General features: G+C 54.1%; 11 non-coding genes across 11 annotated transcripts; all 11 read right to left on the bottom strand.

Annotated features, from left to right (window-relative positions):
• Nucleotides 1–5,839: 5,839 nt before the first annotated feature.
• Nucleotides 5,840–5,958, bottom strand: LOC128352733 (5S ribosomal RNA). The gene has a single exon (XR_008320628.1). It is a non-coding gene; the product is annotated as a 5S ribosomal RNA (ribosomal RNA).
• Nucleotides 5,959–6,744: 786 nt separating this feature from the next.
• On the bottom strand, nucleotides 6,745–6,863 carry LOC128352731 (5S ribosomal RNA). The gene has a single exon (XR_008320626.1). It is a non-coding gene; the product is annotated as a 5S ribosomal RNA (ribosomal RNA).
• A 776-nt stretch (nucleotides 6,864–7,639) lies between these two features.
• Nucleotides 7,640–7,758, bottom strand: LOC128352730 (5S ribosomal RNA). The gene has a single exon (XR_008320624.1). It is a non-coding gene; the product is annotated as a 5S ribosomal RNA (ribosomal RNA).
• Nucleotides 7,759–8,534: 776 nt separating this feature from the next.
• LOC128352729 (5S ribosomal RNA) lies at nucleotides 8,535–8,653 on the bottom strand. The gene has a single exon (XR_008320623.1). It is a non-coding gene; the product is annotated as a 5S ribosomal RNA (ribosomal RNA).
• A 785-nt stretch (nucleotides 8,654–9,438) lies between these two features.
• On the bottom strand, nucleotides 9,439–9,557 carry LOC128352576 (5S ribosomal RNA). The gene has a single exon (XR_008320505.1). It is a non-coding gene; the product is annotated as a 5S ribosomal RNA (ribosomal RNA).
• A 786-nt stretch (nucleotides 9,558–10,343) lies between these two features.
• Nucleotides 10,344–10,462, bottom strand: LOC128352728 (5S ribosomal RNA). Its single transcript, XR_008320622.1, has one exon. It is a non-coding gene; the product is annotated as a 5S ribosomal RNA (ribosomal RNA).
• Nucleotides 10,463–11,238: 776 nt separating this feature from the next.
• Nucleotides 11,239–11,357, bottom strand: LOC128352575 (5S ribosomal RNA). The gene has a single exon (XR_008320504.1). It is a non-coding gene; the product is annotated as a 5S ribosomal RNA (ribosomal RNA).
• Nucleotides 11,358–12,133: 776 nt separating this feature from the next.
• Nucleotides 12,134–12,252, bottom strand: LOC128352727 (5S ribosomal RNA). The gene has a single exon (XR_008320621.1). It is a non-coding gene; the product is annotated as a 5S ribosomal RNA (ribosomal RNA).
• A 776-nt stretch (nucleotides 12,253–13,028) lies between these two features.
• On the bottom strand, nucleotides 13,029–13,147 carry LOC128352726 (5S ribosomal RNA). The gene has a single exon (XR_008320620.1). It is a non-coding gene; the product is annotated as a 5S ribosomal RNA (ribosomal RNA).
• A 785-nt stretch (nucleotides 13,148–13,932) lies between these two features.
• LOC128352725 (5S ribosomal RNA) lies at nucleotides 13,933–14,051 on the bottom strand. The gene has a single exon (XR_008320618.1). It is a non-coding gene; the product is annotated as a 5S ribosomal RNA (ribosomal RNA).
• Nucleotides 14,052–14,837: 786 nt separating this feature from the next.
• LOC128352724 (5S ribosomal RNA) lies at nucleotides 14,838–14,956 on the bottom strand. The gene has a single exon (XR_008320617.1). It is a non-coding gene; the product is annotated as a 5S ribosomal RNA (ribosomal RNA).
• Nucleotides 14,957–15,160: the final 204 nt, after the last annotated feature.

The following is a 15,160-nucleotide window of genomic DNA, read 5'->3' as shown; positions in this document are numbered from 1 at the left end:
TAAAAATCCCAGTTTATGTTAGCTTCATCCCCTTTTTGGTAAGTCAGTAGCTCACCCTAGCCACCCCTTTCTTCATCTCCCTCATCCCCCCCCCACATTTTATTTCTCAGTTCACACAGATTGTACTTGTTCTCTCCTGTATGCTTGCTTTTAAAAATCCCATTTTATTTGATCTTCATCCCCTTTTGTTAAGTCAGTACATGATCAGCCCACCCCCACCCCTTTCATTCTTCTTATCTTTCCCTTCTTTTTTCATTTGATCAGCACTGTTGCTTACTTTTGTTTGTTTTCTTATCTTTTGCCTGCCTGCCTTCCTCTGTTCCTCCTCTGTAGTAGTTCAGAACAGAGTTTATGCATGCAGAAGTTCAGAACAGAGTTTATTCATGCAGCAGCCAAGCCAAGCACTCCCTCTCACTCACCCTGCTACCTGCCATCACTCACTCTCGCTATCTCCTCTCATCAAAGAGACTGGAGAGATTAGCTGGGAGTGAGAAAAGGCTGTCTGGGACTCCCGAGGAAGACAGAGCCCTGCAGCGAAGGCTGCCTGGTTAAAGATTAGCTCCTGGGAGCTAATCTCCAAGGTGTTAATGGACTGGCATGCTTGAAAAGGAGGGGGTGTTAAAGGACTTTCACAGACCGGCACTCAACCCCCTGGGGACCGGCAGCCATCCGGGGACCGGCGGTTGAGAAACTGTGGTATAGGGCACCCCCGTAACACGAGAAGGCCGCAGTTTGGTCCATCTGCCAGCAAACAGTACTTTCTTCTTTTTCCTGCCCCACTGTCGCTTTTTCTTTGGTGATATGTTGCTACTGGGTGTGTTAGCCGCTTTGTTCTGATTTTGTGAGTCACCTTGGAAGGTTTGTGGAAGGAATATAGAATATAAATGTTGCTAATAATAACAATATAATTCATAATAGGATCGGGCTTGAAGATGCATCTACTCACCTTGTTGTCTCAGACAGTTTTCAGTGTTGTCACTGTGATCTTTTAAAAATAGATCCTCTGTTATACTCCTTGAGATATTTCCCAGTCCAATACAGAATGTCTCAATGCTTTAAGAGCCTGATAATATTAGGACAAAGAATGCACTTTTTCTCTTGGTGCAGACAGTGATTTGGATTTGTTTGAAGTTTGTATGTGGTGGGGCAGGTGAAGCTGTGCTATCTGACAATAGTGTGGGAGTGATGAATGGAAAGAGAAACTTTTGCTTCTTTGGCCTTTGGAATGAAAAACAACCAAGAGTTTTGTGGCACCTTAAAAACTAACTTACTTTTGCTTTTGTTTTCATGCCCTAGAGTCCACCTTCTCAGATATATTAAATCTGCAGCTAGTAAATACACACACATAGGTACCAGGAGGTGGGGGAATGCAAGTTGTGGGACCAAAAGGCCAGGAAACATAAGAGGCAGCAGTACATATGCAGAGCCCACTTGCATATAAAATAAACTGGTAATAGTAGTAGTAATTAATTAATGGGTTATAGCCTAATGTTTTGCTGCATAATTAGAATGAACTTCCAAATTGCAGAAGGAGATTTCTGCTTTGAATAGAAGCTCATCTTCCTGCTCATAGAGCAAAAGCTTAGGATAATCTATCTATCTAGAGATCCAAAGAGATAGCTATGTTAGTGTGCTTATAGCACAAACACAAAACCCTTGTGGCATCTTAAAGGCCAACAAATCTGTTGTGGTGTAAGAAGCCTTTGTGGATTAAACTCCACTTTATTAAAGCATGATGGTATAATGGCGATGAAATACACATTCTCCAGAAGAACACAAGCTTTTTTCAAGACCTCTTTTTAATGTGCAGATAAAATAAAATAAAGCAGATGTTAAAATAGCAGATATTTCAATGTTACACATCAGCTTCAGTGCATGATGAAGTTGGGTCTAGTTGACTAGTCCACAAGAGTCTTGCATATGTGTGTTTTCGAGCTTCATGATGCTAATGAAGCTAGAATGATGCTAATGAAGCTCTCCAGGTTGCTCTCTGGTTATTACCTTTAAAGCCTTGAACGGCTTAGGTCCAGGTTACCTCGGAGAGCACCTTATTCTGCGTGATCACCGCATGTTAAGGTCATCTGAAGAGGTCTGTCTCTAGCTACAACCGGTACATCTGGTGGCAACAGAAGCAGGCCTTCTCTGTAGCCACTTTTGGACTGTGGAATGTACTCCCTGAAGAAATCCGCAATTTGAATTCTTTATTGGCCTTCAGGAGAGCCCTTAAAACCTATCTGTTTGGCCTGGCCTTCCAGGGTTTTTAAATAGTTGTAACTGGTTTTAATGTTGTAACCTGGTTTTCAGGGTTTTTTAATTGTTCAGATTGTTTAATTGCTGTTGATGATGTTTAAATTGTTAATTGTTGTTGTTTTACGCTGTTTTATAATTTCGGTTTTAATTGTTAACTGATTTTAATGGTTGTGTTTTAATTGTAAACCACCCTGAGCCATTTTGGAAGGGCAGTATAAAAATTGAATAAATAAATAATAAATTCAACATTTGCAGTGCGAAAGAAACCCAAGGCTCTGCTTAAGCTTGAAATGAATAGAATAGAATTTGCTCTTGCATTCTAGGCCAACAGTTTTATGTCAGCATGAGATCCATAGCAGACTCTTAACTTTGAGTGTAAAGTAAAGTAAAGTTGTGCCATCGAGTCGGTTTCAACTCCTGGCAACCACAGAGCCATGTTGTTTTCTTTGGTAGAATACAGGAGGGGTTTACCATTGCCACCTCTCGTGCAATATGAGATGATGCCTTTCAGCATCTTCCTATATCACTGCTGCCCGATATAGGTGTTTCCCATGGTCTGGGAAACATACAAGTGGGGATTTGAACCAGCAACCTCTTGCTCCCTAGGCAAGTTACTTCCCCGCTGATTAGTCCAGCATCTTGTTTCTGATAGTCCCCCAGGAACTGGATTTCAGGGGTGCATTACCTCTGAATGTGGAAGAAAGAATGCTAAATGATTCACTGGTAGATTGGTGCTCCATAAATTTGTCTAATCCCTTTTTAAAGCCAACTAAACCAGTGACTTCACAAAATCTGTGTTAGTGAATCCATACATTTATTATTATTTAATAATAATTTCTGCAGGCTGTGCCTACAATCTGGAACTCCCTCCTCCTTTTGGCCCCATCGTTGATGACCCTCTGCCAGGAAGTGAAAGCTCTTCCGCTCCATTATGGTAAGACTTTAATCTGTAGTTCTTATTCTGCTGACTGGTTATTGTTTTGAAATCTATCTCTTGTTGCTGTTGTATCATTGTTTTATTTTTAATTTTGTGTATGGTTTTTATTTTTTGAAATTCTTGATGAGAAAGAAGGATATATGTATAAAGATCAGTAATGTCATTGTTATTATTAACTACTTTTGTATACTGCCTAAGGAATTATGCTCAAAACAGTGTACAAAAACAAAATATACACATAAAACAATATTCTGGAACAGTTAAAACATACTAAAACACAACTACAAAATCTACAATTGAATATAAGACAACAGCATTATAACATCTCTAAAATATATGAACTAAAAACGTCTTTAGCACAGTAGAATATTAAATATCAAAATGATGTTTAAATATGTGAGTTTTCAAACTCCCTGCCTAAATGGAGCTCAATGGAATATTCCTAACCTTCACTGCCACCATTGAAAAGGCCCTATGCCTTGTATCTGCCCATCCGGTCCCAAATGGTAACAGGATGGAAGAGCGGGGCCTCAGAGTCCGAAGTCAGGGGGCTCAAGCACCTTCATACTATAGGAGGTGGTTTTTAAGAGATCCTGGTTGTAGGATGCTTAGGGCTTTAAAATAAATTCAGTACTTTGAATTGAGCCTGGAAACAATTGGGTAACCAGTGGAGTAAGTATAAGATTAGGGTTATATCATGTTCTGAACTCTGGGCTGTAGTCAGCATTCTGGCAACTTCATTCTGGACCAATTGCAGTTTATGAACCATTCTTAAATGTAGTCCAGCATAGGGAGCATTGCAGTAAATCTATCCTCGATGTAATTAAAACATCCAGTTTGATTTCTTTAGGAAAGACTGCAGCTGGCATTACCACCTCAAGCCAGTTAAAAGTACTACCTAACCACTGCCACCAATTGGATATCAAGCGAAAGCTTCAGAAAGGAGGTACCAAGAAGATACTTCAGAAGTAGTGCAAACTCATCCAGGATAGGCTGCATACACAATCCCAGATGCAAAGCACAACACATTCATCTGACATTTTCTGACAATTATCATTCATTCATTCATTCATTCATCTGACAATCTCATGTTTATTGCATTGCATCTCACGTTTATTGCATCTCACGTTTATTGCATTCATTCATTCATCTGACAATCTCACGTTTATTGCAGTTGCCTCCCATCAAAGTCAATAGGTTTCAGTGCTGCCTCACTATCAAGGATCTTCTCCTGTAGCAGTGATAAATTACATCGGTAATACACTTCACATACCATATTTAACCAAATCGAAGTTGACTCTAAATTTAAGAAGCCCTCCTAAATTCTAATATCAAAAAACTTGGGGAAAATCTGGTCTTGGATTCAGGTAAATCCAATAGTATCTATACAGTGTGGAGGTGGAGCTTTATTAGCCCAAGCTTTATTATAGTGTACTTTTTATCGAGATTGTTTTATTTCTATTATAGCTCCTTTACTAAGACATTTTCCAGGTCGTTCAGATGAGTTTTTTGTTGTTTCTTCTTACTGACAATGATTCGGAGGTTACATATAATATAGCCAAATATTATGTGGTAGAAAAAATAATCAGACAGACTCTAATAAAGAAATCTAATTGCTTTGCATTAAAACAAATTGTTATCAATGTTTAAAGGGTTTTTAAAAATTTCTATTCCAGCTCAAAGACAAAATTGAAAATGAAAAGTAGTATCAGTTATTATCTGTATATTTAACCTCAATTTTCTCTGAATAATTTCTCCTTTTAATTGATACCACTGTAGCTCCAAAACACTTTCCATTGGACATATATGGGCTCCTGACAATGCAGGATCGATACTGCTAGAATAAAGTCTAAAGAATAAAGAATAAAGTTTGTACAGACAAACTTGATATGATTGCAGCAGGCTGACAAGAGCCGCTGTACAAACATGACATTCCAAGTTTTTAAGGAGGCAGGCTAACACAGCATGAAAGAAGCAGCAGGACATAAAGGACTGCAGTTTGCCTCCAAGTTGCAAGCATGACTGGCCCACCATGACCCAACCCAGGAGCATGGAGGTAAAAGCCTACAGCAGCCATATTCCAGGTGGTCTCCCATCCAAGTGCTAACCAGAGCTGAGATCAGGCCTCTGATGTGTTTGTGACATCCTCAAATGGTGGAGTCTGCCTCCAGTTCGAAAGCATGATAGGGTCACCATGAACGATTCAGAAGCAAAAGTCTGAGCAAAGAACCCCTCTTCTTCAGGCAGAGGAGGCTCGGGATGCTTTTCGGCTAACTCCCAGTGCCATCTCCTGCTGAAGCAAGCAGCCGGGCAGGCGGATGAGGCAAGCCGCCTGCCCAGCCACCTTCCGCCAGTGGGAGGCGCAAGGACACCCCACCTTTCCAGGCCTCTTCTTCTGGGGCCAAGAGAAGGAGGAAGGAGGCCACCTTGGAAGCAGAGGCGGGAGAGCGGAGTGGAAGAAAGAGGCCAGCCACACGCCAAAGGCAAAGGGCTCCATCCTTTTCTCATCTCTCCCGCCCCCCCCCCGAGACAGTGCTGAAAGGGGAAGCGAAGGTTGGTCTCGCGGGCGCAGGGGGTGTTGGTGTTTGGGGGGTAAGAGGGAAAGATGTTGTCCACTAGGAAGTGTGCCAAAAGCAGCAATCATGACTAAAAAGCCTACAGCACCCGGTATTCCCAGGCGGTCTCCCATCCAAGTACTAACCAGGCCTGACCCTGCTTAGCTTCCGAGATCAGACGAGATCGGGCGCGTTCAGGGTAGTGTGGCCGTAGACGCTTGCTATGCCTGCTCTGACCCATCTTAAGCACAGTGGCGCCAGTGACTCCGCCTACCACCAAGGGAGAAAGCAACACAGTCTCGCCTCTCCCTGCCGCTCAGCCTGCTTCCACCCAAACAGGACCCACCTCGTGCACCCCACAAGTTGCCGCCGCCGCTGCTGCTGCTGCTGCAAAGGCCCAGGCACAGCCCAGTGCCAGAAAGACAGCTGCATTGGCTGGCTGCGCCTGCTGCCAGCTGCAAAGACCCTCTGCGGCGTGCCTCTGGCCCCCGGGATGGTGCTGGAGTCTGCCTGCGAGTCGCAAGCAGGACCACCGGGCCACCGGGACCCAGCCCGGGAGTCTGGAATCAAGACCGGGCCTCTTCTTCCTCATGCAGAGGTGGCTCGGGATGCTTCTCGGCTAACTCCCAGTGCCATCTCCTGCTGAAGCAAGCAGCCGGGCAGGAGGATGAGGCAAGCCGCCTGCCCAGCCACCTTCCGCCAGTGGGAGGCGCAAGGACACCCCACCTTTCCAGGCCTCTTCTTCTGGGGCCAAGAGAAGGAGGAAGGAGGCCACCTTGGAAGCAGAGGCGGGAGAGCGGAGTGGAAGAAAGAGGCCAGCCACACGCCAAAGGCAAAGGGCTCCATCCTTTTCTCATCTCTCCCGCCCCCCCCCCCCAGACAGTGCTGAAAGGGGAAGCGAAGGTTGGTCTCGCGGGCGCAGGGGGTGTTGGTGTTTGGGGGGTAAGAGGGAAAGATGTTGTCCACTAGGAAGTGTGCCAAAAGCAGCAATCATGACTAAAAAGCCTACAGCACCCGGTATTCCCAGGCGGTCTCCCATCCAAGTACTAACCAGGCCTGACCCTGCTTAGCTTCCGAGATCAGACGAGATCGGGCGCGTTCAGGGTAGTGTGGCCGTAGACGCTTGCTATGCCTGCTCTGACCCATCTTAAGCACAGTGGCGCCAGTGACTCCGCCTACCACCAAGGGAGACAGCAACACAGGCTCGCCTCTCCCTGCCACTCAGCCTGCTTCCACCCAAACAGGACCCACCTCGCACCCCCCAAGTTGCCTCCACCGCTGCTGCTGCTGCAAGGGCCCAGGCACAGCCCTGTGCCAGAAAGACAGCTGCATTGGCTGGCTGCGCCTGCTGCCAGCTGCAAAGACCCTCTGCGGCGTGCCTCTGGCCCCCGGGATGGTGCTGGAGTCTGCCTGCGAGTCGCAAGCAGGACCACCGGGCCACCGGGACCCAGCCCGGGAGTCTGGAATCAAGACCGGGCCTCTTCCTCCTCATGCAGAGGTGGCTCGGGATGCTTCTCGCCTAACTCCCAGTGCCATCTCCTGCTGAAGCAAGCAGCCGGGCAGGCGGATGAGGCAAGCCGCCTGCCCAGCCACCTTCCGCCAGTGGGAGGCGCAAGGACACCCCACCTTTCCAGGCCTCTTCTTCTGGGGCCAAGAGAAGGAGGAAGGAGGCCACCTTGGAAGCAGAGGCGGGAGAGCGGAGTGGAAGAAAGAGGCCAGCCACACGCCAAAGGCAAAGGGCTCCATCCTTTTCTCATCTCCCCCCCCCCAGGAGACAGTGCTGAAAGGGGAAGCGAAGGTTGGTTTCGCGGGCGCAGGGGGTGTTGGTGTTTGGGGGGTAAGAGGGAAAGATGTTGTCCACTAGGAAGTGTGCCAAAAGCAGCAATCATGACTAAAAAGCCTACAGCACCCGGTATTCCCAGGCGGTCTCCCATCCAAGTACTAACCAGGCCTGACCCTGCTTAGCTTCCGAGATCAGACGAGATCGGGCGCGTTCAGGGTAGTGTGGCCGTAGACGCTTGCTATGCCTGCTCTGACCCATCTTAAGCACAGTGGCGCCAGTGACTCCGCCTACCACCAAGGGAGACGGCAACACAGGCTCGCCTCTCCCTGCCACTCAGCCTGCTTCCACCCAAACAGGACCCACCTCGCACCCCCCAAGTTGCCTCCGCCGCTGCTGCTGCTGCAAGGGCCCAGGCACAGCCCTGTGCCAGAAAGACAGCTGCATTGGCTGGCTGCGCCTGCTGCCAGCTGCAAAGACCCTCTGCGGCGTGCCTCTGGCCCCCGGGATGGTGCTGGAGTCTGCCTGCGAGTCGCAAGCAGGACCACCGGGCCACCGGGACCCAGCCCGGGAGTCTGGAATCAAGACCGGGCCTCTTCCTCCTCATGCAGAGGTGGCTCGGGATGCTTCTCGCCTAACTCCCAGTGCCATCTCCTGCTGAAGCAAGCAGCCGGGCAGGCGGATGAGGCAAGCCGCCTGCCCAGCCACCTTCCGCCAGTGGGAGGCGCAAGGACACCCCACCTTTCCAGGCCTCTTCTTCTGGGGCCAAGAGAAGGAGGAAGGAGGCCACCTTGGAAGCAGAGGCGGGAGAGCGGAGTGGAAGAAAGAGGCCAGCCACACGCCAAAGGCAAAGGGCTCCATCCTTTTCTCATCTCCCCCCCCCCAGGAGACAGTGCTGAAAGGGGAAGCGAAGGTTGGTTTCGCGGGCGCAGGGGGTGTTGGTGTTTGGGGGGTAAGAGGGAAAGATGTTGTCCACTAGGAAGTGTGCCAAAAGCAGCAATCATGACTAAAAAGCCTACAGCACCCGGTATTCCCAGGCGGTCTCCCATCCAAGTACTAACCAGGCCTGACCCTGCTTAGCTTCCGAGATCAGACGAGATCGGGCGCGTTCAGGGTAGTGTGGCCGTAGACGCTTGCTATGCCTGCTCTGACCCATCTTAAGCACAGTGGCGCCAGTGACGCCGCCTACCACCAAGGGAGACGGCAACACAGGCTCGCCTCTCCCTGCCGCTCAGCCTGCTTCCACCCAAACAGGACCCACCTCGCACCCCCCAAGTTGCCTCCGCCGCTGCTGCTGCTGCTGCAAGGGCCCAGGCACAGCCCTGTGCCAGAAAGACAGCTGCATTGTCTGGCTGCGCCTGCTGCCAGCTGCAAAGACCCTCTGCGGCGTGCCTCTGGCCCCCGGGATGGTGCTGGAGTCTGCCTGCGAGTCGCAAGCAGGACCACCGGGCCACCGGGACCCAGCCCGGGAGTCTGGAATCAAGACCGGGCCTCTTCTTCCTCATGCAGAGGTGGCTCGGGATGCTTCTCGCCTAACTCCCGGTGTCATCTCCTGCTGAAGCAAGCAGCCGGGCAGGCGGATGAGGCAAGCCGCCTGCCCAGCCACCTTCCGCCAGTGGGAGGCGCAAGGACACCCCACCTTTCCAGGCCTCTTCTTCTGGGGCCAAGAGAAGGAGGAAGGAGGCCACCTTGGAAGCAGAGGCGGGAGAGCGGAGTGGAAGAAAGAGGCCAGCCACACACCAAAGGCAAAGGGCTCCATCCTTTTCTCATCTCTCCCGCCCCCCCCCCAGGAGACAGTGCTGAAAGGGGAAGCGAAGGTTGGTTTCGCGGGCGCAGGGGGTGTTGGTGTTTGGGGGGTAAGAGGGAAAGATGTTGTCCACTAGGAAGTGTGCCAAAAGCAGCAATCATGACTAAAAAGCCTACAGCACCCGGTATTCCCAGGCGGTCTCCCATCCAAGTACTAACCAGGCCTGACCCTGCTTAGCTTCCAAGATCAGACGAGATCGGGCGCGTTCAGGGTAGTGTGGCCGTAGACGCTTGCTATGCCTGCTCTGACCCATCTTAAGCACAGTGGCGCCAGTGACTCCGCCTACCACCAAGGGAGACGGCAACACAGGCTCGCCTCTCCCTGCCGCTCAGCCTGCTTCCACCCAAACAGGACCCACCTCGCACCCCCCAAGTTGCCTCCGCCGCTGCTGCTGCTGCTGCTGCAAGGGCCCAGGCACAGCCCTGTGCCAGAAAGACAGCTGCATTGGCTGGCTGCGCCTGCTGCCAGCTGCAAAGACCCTCTGCGGCGTGCCTCTGGCCCCCGGGATGGTGCTGGAGTCTGCCTCCGAGTCGCAAGCAGGACTACCGGGCCACCGGGACCCAGCCCGGGAGTCTGGAATCAAGACCAGGCCTCTTCTTCCTCATGCAGAGGTGGCTCGGGATGCTTCTCGCCTAACTCCCAGTGCCATCTCCTGCTGAAGCAAGCAGCCGGGCAGGCGGATGAGGCAAGCCGCCTGCCCAGCCACCTTCCGCCAGTGGGAGGCGCAAGGACACCCCACCTTTCCAGGCCTCTTCTTCTGGGGCCAAGAGAAGGAGGAAGGAGGCCACCTTGGAAGCAGAGGCGGGAGAGCGGAGTGGAAGAAAGAGGCCAGCCACACACCAAAGGCAAAGGGCTCCATCCTTTTCTCATCTCTCCCGCCCCCCCCCCGAGACAGTGCTGAAAGGTGAAGCGAAGGTTGGTCTCGCGGGCGCAGGGGGTGTTGGTGTTTGGGGGGTAAGAGGGAAAGATGTTGTCCACTAGGAAGTGTGCCAAAAGCAGCAATCATGACTAAAAAGCCTACAGCACCCGGTATTCCCAGGCGGTCTCCCATCCAAGTACTAACCAGGCCTGACCCTGCTTAGCTTCCGAGATCAGACGAGATCGGGCGCGTTCAGGGTAGTGTGGCCGTAGACGCTTGCTGTGCCTGCTCTGACCCATCTTAAGCACAGTGGCGCCAGTGACTCCGCCTACCACCAAGGGAGACGGCAACACAGGCTCGCCTCTCCCTGCCACTCAGCCTGCTTCCACCCAAACAGGACCCACCTCGCACCCCCCAAGTTGCCTCCGCCGCTGCTGCTGCTGCAAGGGCCCAGGCACAGCCCTGTGCCAGAAAGACAGCTGCATTGGCTGGCTGCGCCTGCTGCCAGCTGCAAAGACCCTCTGCGGCGTGCCTCTGGCCCCCGGGATGGTGCTGGAGTCTGCCTGCAAGTCGCAAGCAGGACCACCGGGCCACCGGGACCCAGCCCGGGAGTCTGGAATCAAGACCGGGCCTCTTCCTCCTCATGCAGAGGTGGCTCGGGATGCTTCTCGCCTAACTCCCAGTGCCATCTCCTGCTGAAGCAAGCAGCCGGGCAGGCGGATGAGGCAAGCCGCCTGCCCAGCCACCTTCCGCCAGTGGGAGGCGCAAGGACACCCCACCTTTCCAGGCCTCTTCTTCTGGGGCCAAGAGAAGGAGGAAGGAGGCCACCTTGGAAGCAGAGGCGGGAGAGCGGAGTGGAAGAAAGAGGCCAGCCACACGCCAAAGGCAAAGGGCTCCATCCTTTTCTCATCTCCCCCCCCCCAGGAGACAGTGCTGAAAGGGGAAGCGAAGGTTGGTTTCGCGGGCGCAGGGGGTGTTGGTGTTTGGGGGGTAAGAGGGAAAGATGTTGTCCACTAGGAAGTGTGCCAAAAGCAGCAATCATGACTAAAAAGCCTACAGCACCCGGTATTCCCAGGCGGTCTCCCATCCAAGTACTAACCAGGCCTGACCCTGCTTAGCTTCCAAGATCAGACGAGATCGGGCGCGTTCAGGGTAGTGTGGCCGTAGACGCTTGCTATGCCTGCTCTGACCCATCTTAAGCACAGTGGCGCCAGTGACGCCGCCTACCACCAAGGGAGACGGCAACACAGGCTCGCCTCTCCCTGCCGCTCAGCCTGCTTCCACCCAAACAGGACCCACCTCGCACCCCCCAAGTTGCCTCCGCCGCTGCTGCTGCTGCAAGGGCCCAGGCACAGCCCTGTGCCAGAAAGACAGCTGCATTGGCTGGCTGCGCCTGCTGCCAGCTGCAAAGATCCTCTGCGGCGTGCCTCTGGCCCCCGGGATGGTGCTGGAGTCTGCCTGCGAGTCGCAAGCAGGACCACCGGGCCACCGGGACCCAGCCCGGGAGTCTGGAATCAAGACCGGGCCTCTTCTTCCTCATGCAGAGGTGGCTCGGGATGCTTCTCGCCTAACTCCCAGTGCCATCTCCTGCTGAAGCAAGCAGCCGGGCAGGCGGATGAGGCAAGCCGCCTGCCCAGCCACCTTCCGCCAGTGGGAGGCGCAAGGACACCCCACCTTTCCAGGCCTCTTCTTCTGGGGCCAAGAGAAGGAGGAAGGAGGCCACCTTGGAAGCAGAGGCGGGAGAGCGGAGTGGAAGAAAGAGGCCAGCCACACGCCAAAGGCAAAGGGCTCCATCCTTTTCTCATCTCCCCCCCCCCAGGAGACAGTGCTGAAAGGGGAAGCGAAGGTTGGTTTCGCGGGCGCAGGGGGTGTTGGTGTTTGGGGGGTAAGAGGGAAAGATGTTGTCCACTAGGAAGTGTGCCAAAAGCAGCAATCATGACTAAAAAGCCTACAGCACCCGGTATTCCCAGGCGGTCTCCCATCCAAGTACTAACCAGGCCTGACCCTGCTTAGCTTCCGAGATCAGACGAGATCGGGCGCGTTCAGGGTAGTGTGGCCGTAGACGCTTGCTATGCCTGCTCTGACCCATCTTAAGCACAGTGGCGCCAGTGACTCCGCCTACCACCAAGGGAGACGGCAACACAGGCTCGCCTCTCCCTGCCACTCAGCCTGCTTCCACCCAAACAGGACCCACCTCGCACCCCCCAAGTTGCCTCCGCCGCTGCTGCTGCTGCAAGGGCCCAGGCACAGCCCTGTGCCAGAAAGACAGCTGCATTGGCTGGCTGCGCCTGCTGCCAGCTGCAAAGACCCTCTGCGGCGTGCCTCTGGCCCCCGGGATGGTGCTGGAGTCTGCCTGCGAGTCGCAAGCAGGACCACCGGGCCACCGGGACCCAGCCCGGGAGTCTGGAATCAAGACCGGGCCTCTTCCTCCTCATGCAGAGGTGGCTCGGGATGCTTCTCGCCTAACTCCCAGTGCCATCTCCTGCTGAAGCAAGCAGCCGGGCAGGCGGATGAGGCAAGCCGCCTGCCCAGCCACCTTCCGCCAGTGGGAGGCGCAAGGACACCCCACCTTTCCAGGCCTCTTCTTCTGGGGCCAAGAGAAGGAGGAAGGAGGCCACCTTGGAAGCAGAGGCGGGAGAGCGGAGTGGAAGAAAGAGGCCAGCCACACGCCAAAGGCAAAGGGCTCCATCCTTTTCTCATCTCCCCCCCCCCAGGAGACAGTGCTGAAAGGGGAAGCGAAGGTTGGTTTCGCGGGCGCAGGGGGTGTTGGTGTTTGGGGGGTAAGAGGGAAAGATGTTGTCCACTAGGAAGTGTGCCAAAAGCAGCAATCATGACTAAAAAGCCTACAGCACCCGGTATTCCCAGGCGGTCTCCCATCCAAGTACTAACCAGGCCTGACCCTGCTTAGCTTCCGAGATCAGACGAGATCGGGCGCGTTCAGGGTAGTGTGGCCGTAGACGCTTGCTATGCCTGCTCTGACCCATCTTAAGCACAGTGGCGCCAGTGACGCCGCCTACCACCAAGGGAGACGGCAACACAGGCTCGCCTCTCCCTGCCGCTCAGCCTGCTTCCACCCAAACAGGACCCACCTCGCACCCCCCAAGTTGCCTCCGCCGCTGCTGCTGCTGCTGCAAGGGCCCAGGCACAGCCCTGTGCCAGAAAGACAGCTGCATTGGCTGGCTGCGCCTGCTGCCAGCTGCAAAGACCCTCTGCGGCGTGCCTCTGGCCCCCGGGATGGTGCTGGAGTCTGCCTGCGAGTCGCAAGCAGGACCACCGGGCCACCGGGACCCAGCCCGGGAGTCTGGAATCAAGACCGGGCCTCTTCTTCCTCATGCAGAGGTGGCTCGGGATGCTTCTCGCCTAACTCCCGGTGTCATCTCCTGCTGAAGCAAGCAGCCGGGCAGGCGGATGAGGCAAGCCGCCTGCCCAGCCACCTTCCGCCAGTGGGAGGCGCAAGGACACCCCACCTTTCCAGGCCTCTTCTTCTGGGGCCAAGAGAAGGAGGAAGGAGGCCACCTTGGAAGCAGAGGCGGGAGAGCGGAGTGGAAGAAAGAGGCCAGCCACACACCAAAGGCAAAGGGCTCCATCCTTTTCTCATCTCTCCCGCCCCCCCCCCAGGAGACAGTGCTGAAAGGGGAAGCGAAGGTTGGTTTCGCGGGCGCAGGGGGTGTTGGTGTTTGGGGGGTAAGAGGGAAAGATGTTGTCCACTAGGAAGTGTGCCAAAAGCAGCAATCATGACTAAAAAGCCTACAGCACCCGGTATTCCCAGGCGGTCTCCCATCCAAGTACTAACCAGGCCTGACCCTGCTTAGCTTCCGAGATCAGACGAGATCGGGCGCGTTCAGGGTAGTGTGGCCGTAGACGCTTGCTATGCCTGCTCTGACCCATCTTAAGCACAGTGGCGCCAGTGACTCCGCCTACCACCAAGGGAGACGGCAACACAGGCTCGCCTCTCCCTGCCGCTCAGCCTGCTTCCACCCAAACAGGACCCACCTCGCACCCCCCAAGTTGCCTCCGCCGCTGCTGCTGCTGCTGCTGCAAGGGCCCAGGCACAGCCCTGTGCCAGAAAGACAGCTGCATTGGCTGGCTGCGCCTGCTGCCAGCTGCAAAGACCCTCTGCGGCGTGCCTCTGGCCCCCGGGATGGTGCTGGAGTCTGCCTCCGAGTCGCAAGCAGGACTACCGGGCCACCGGGACCCAGCCCGGGAGTCTGGAATCAAGACCAGGCCTCTTCTTCCTCATGCAGAGGTGGCTCGGGATGCTTCTCGCCTAACTCCCAGTGCCATCTCCTGCTGAAGCAAGCAGCCGGGCAGGCGGATGAGGCAAGCCGCCTGCCCAGCCACCTTCCGCCAGTGGGAGGCGCAAGGACACCCCACCTTTCCAGGCCTCTTCTTCTGGGGCCAAGAGAAGGAGGAAGGAGGCCACCTTGGAAGCAGAGGCGGGAGAGCGGAGTGGAAGAAAGAGGCCAGCCACACACCAAAGGCAAAGGGCTCCATCCTTTTCTCATCTCTCCCGCCCCCCCCCCGAGACAGTGCTGAAAGGTGAAGCGAAGGTTGGTCTCGCGGGCGCAGGGGGTGTTGGTGTTTGGGGGGTAAGAGGGAAAGATGTTGTCCACTAGGAAGTGTGCCAAAAGCAGCAATCATGACTAAAAAGCCTACAGCACCCGGTATTCCCAGGCGGTCTCCCATCCAAGTACTAACCAGGCCTGACCCTGCTTAGCTTCCGAGATCAGACGAGATCGGGCGCGTTCAGGGTAGTGTGGCCGTAGACGCTTGCTGTGCCTGCTCTGACCCATCTTAAGCACAGTGGCGCCAGTGACTCCGCCTACCACCAAGGGAGACGGCAACACAGGCTCGCCTCTCCCTGCCACTCAGCCTGCTTCCACCCAAACAGGACCCACCTCGCACCCCCCAAGTTGCCTCCGCCGCTGCTGCTGCTGCAAGGGCCCAGGCACAGCCCTGTGCCAGAAAGACA

The sequence above is a fragment of the Hemicordylus capensis genome, chromosome 3, assembly GCF_027244095.1.
Source record: "Hemicordylus capensis ecotype Gifberg chromosome 3, rHemCap1.1.pri, whole genome shotgun sequence".
NCBI lineage: Eukaryota > Metazoa > Chordata > Lepidosauria > Squamata > Cordylidae > Hemicordylus > Hemicordylus capensis.
Note: the sequence above shows the minus strand (reverse complement) of the source record. Positions and strands in the feature narration are given on the sequence as shown.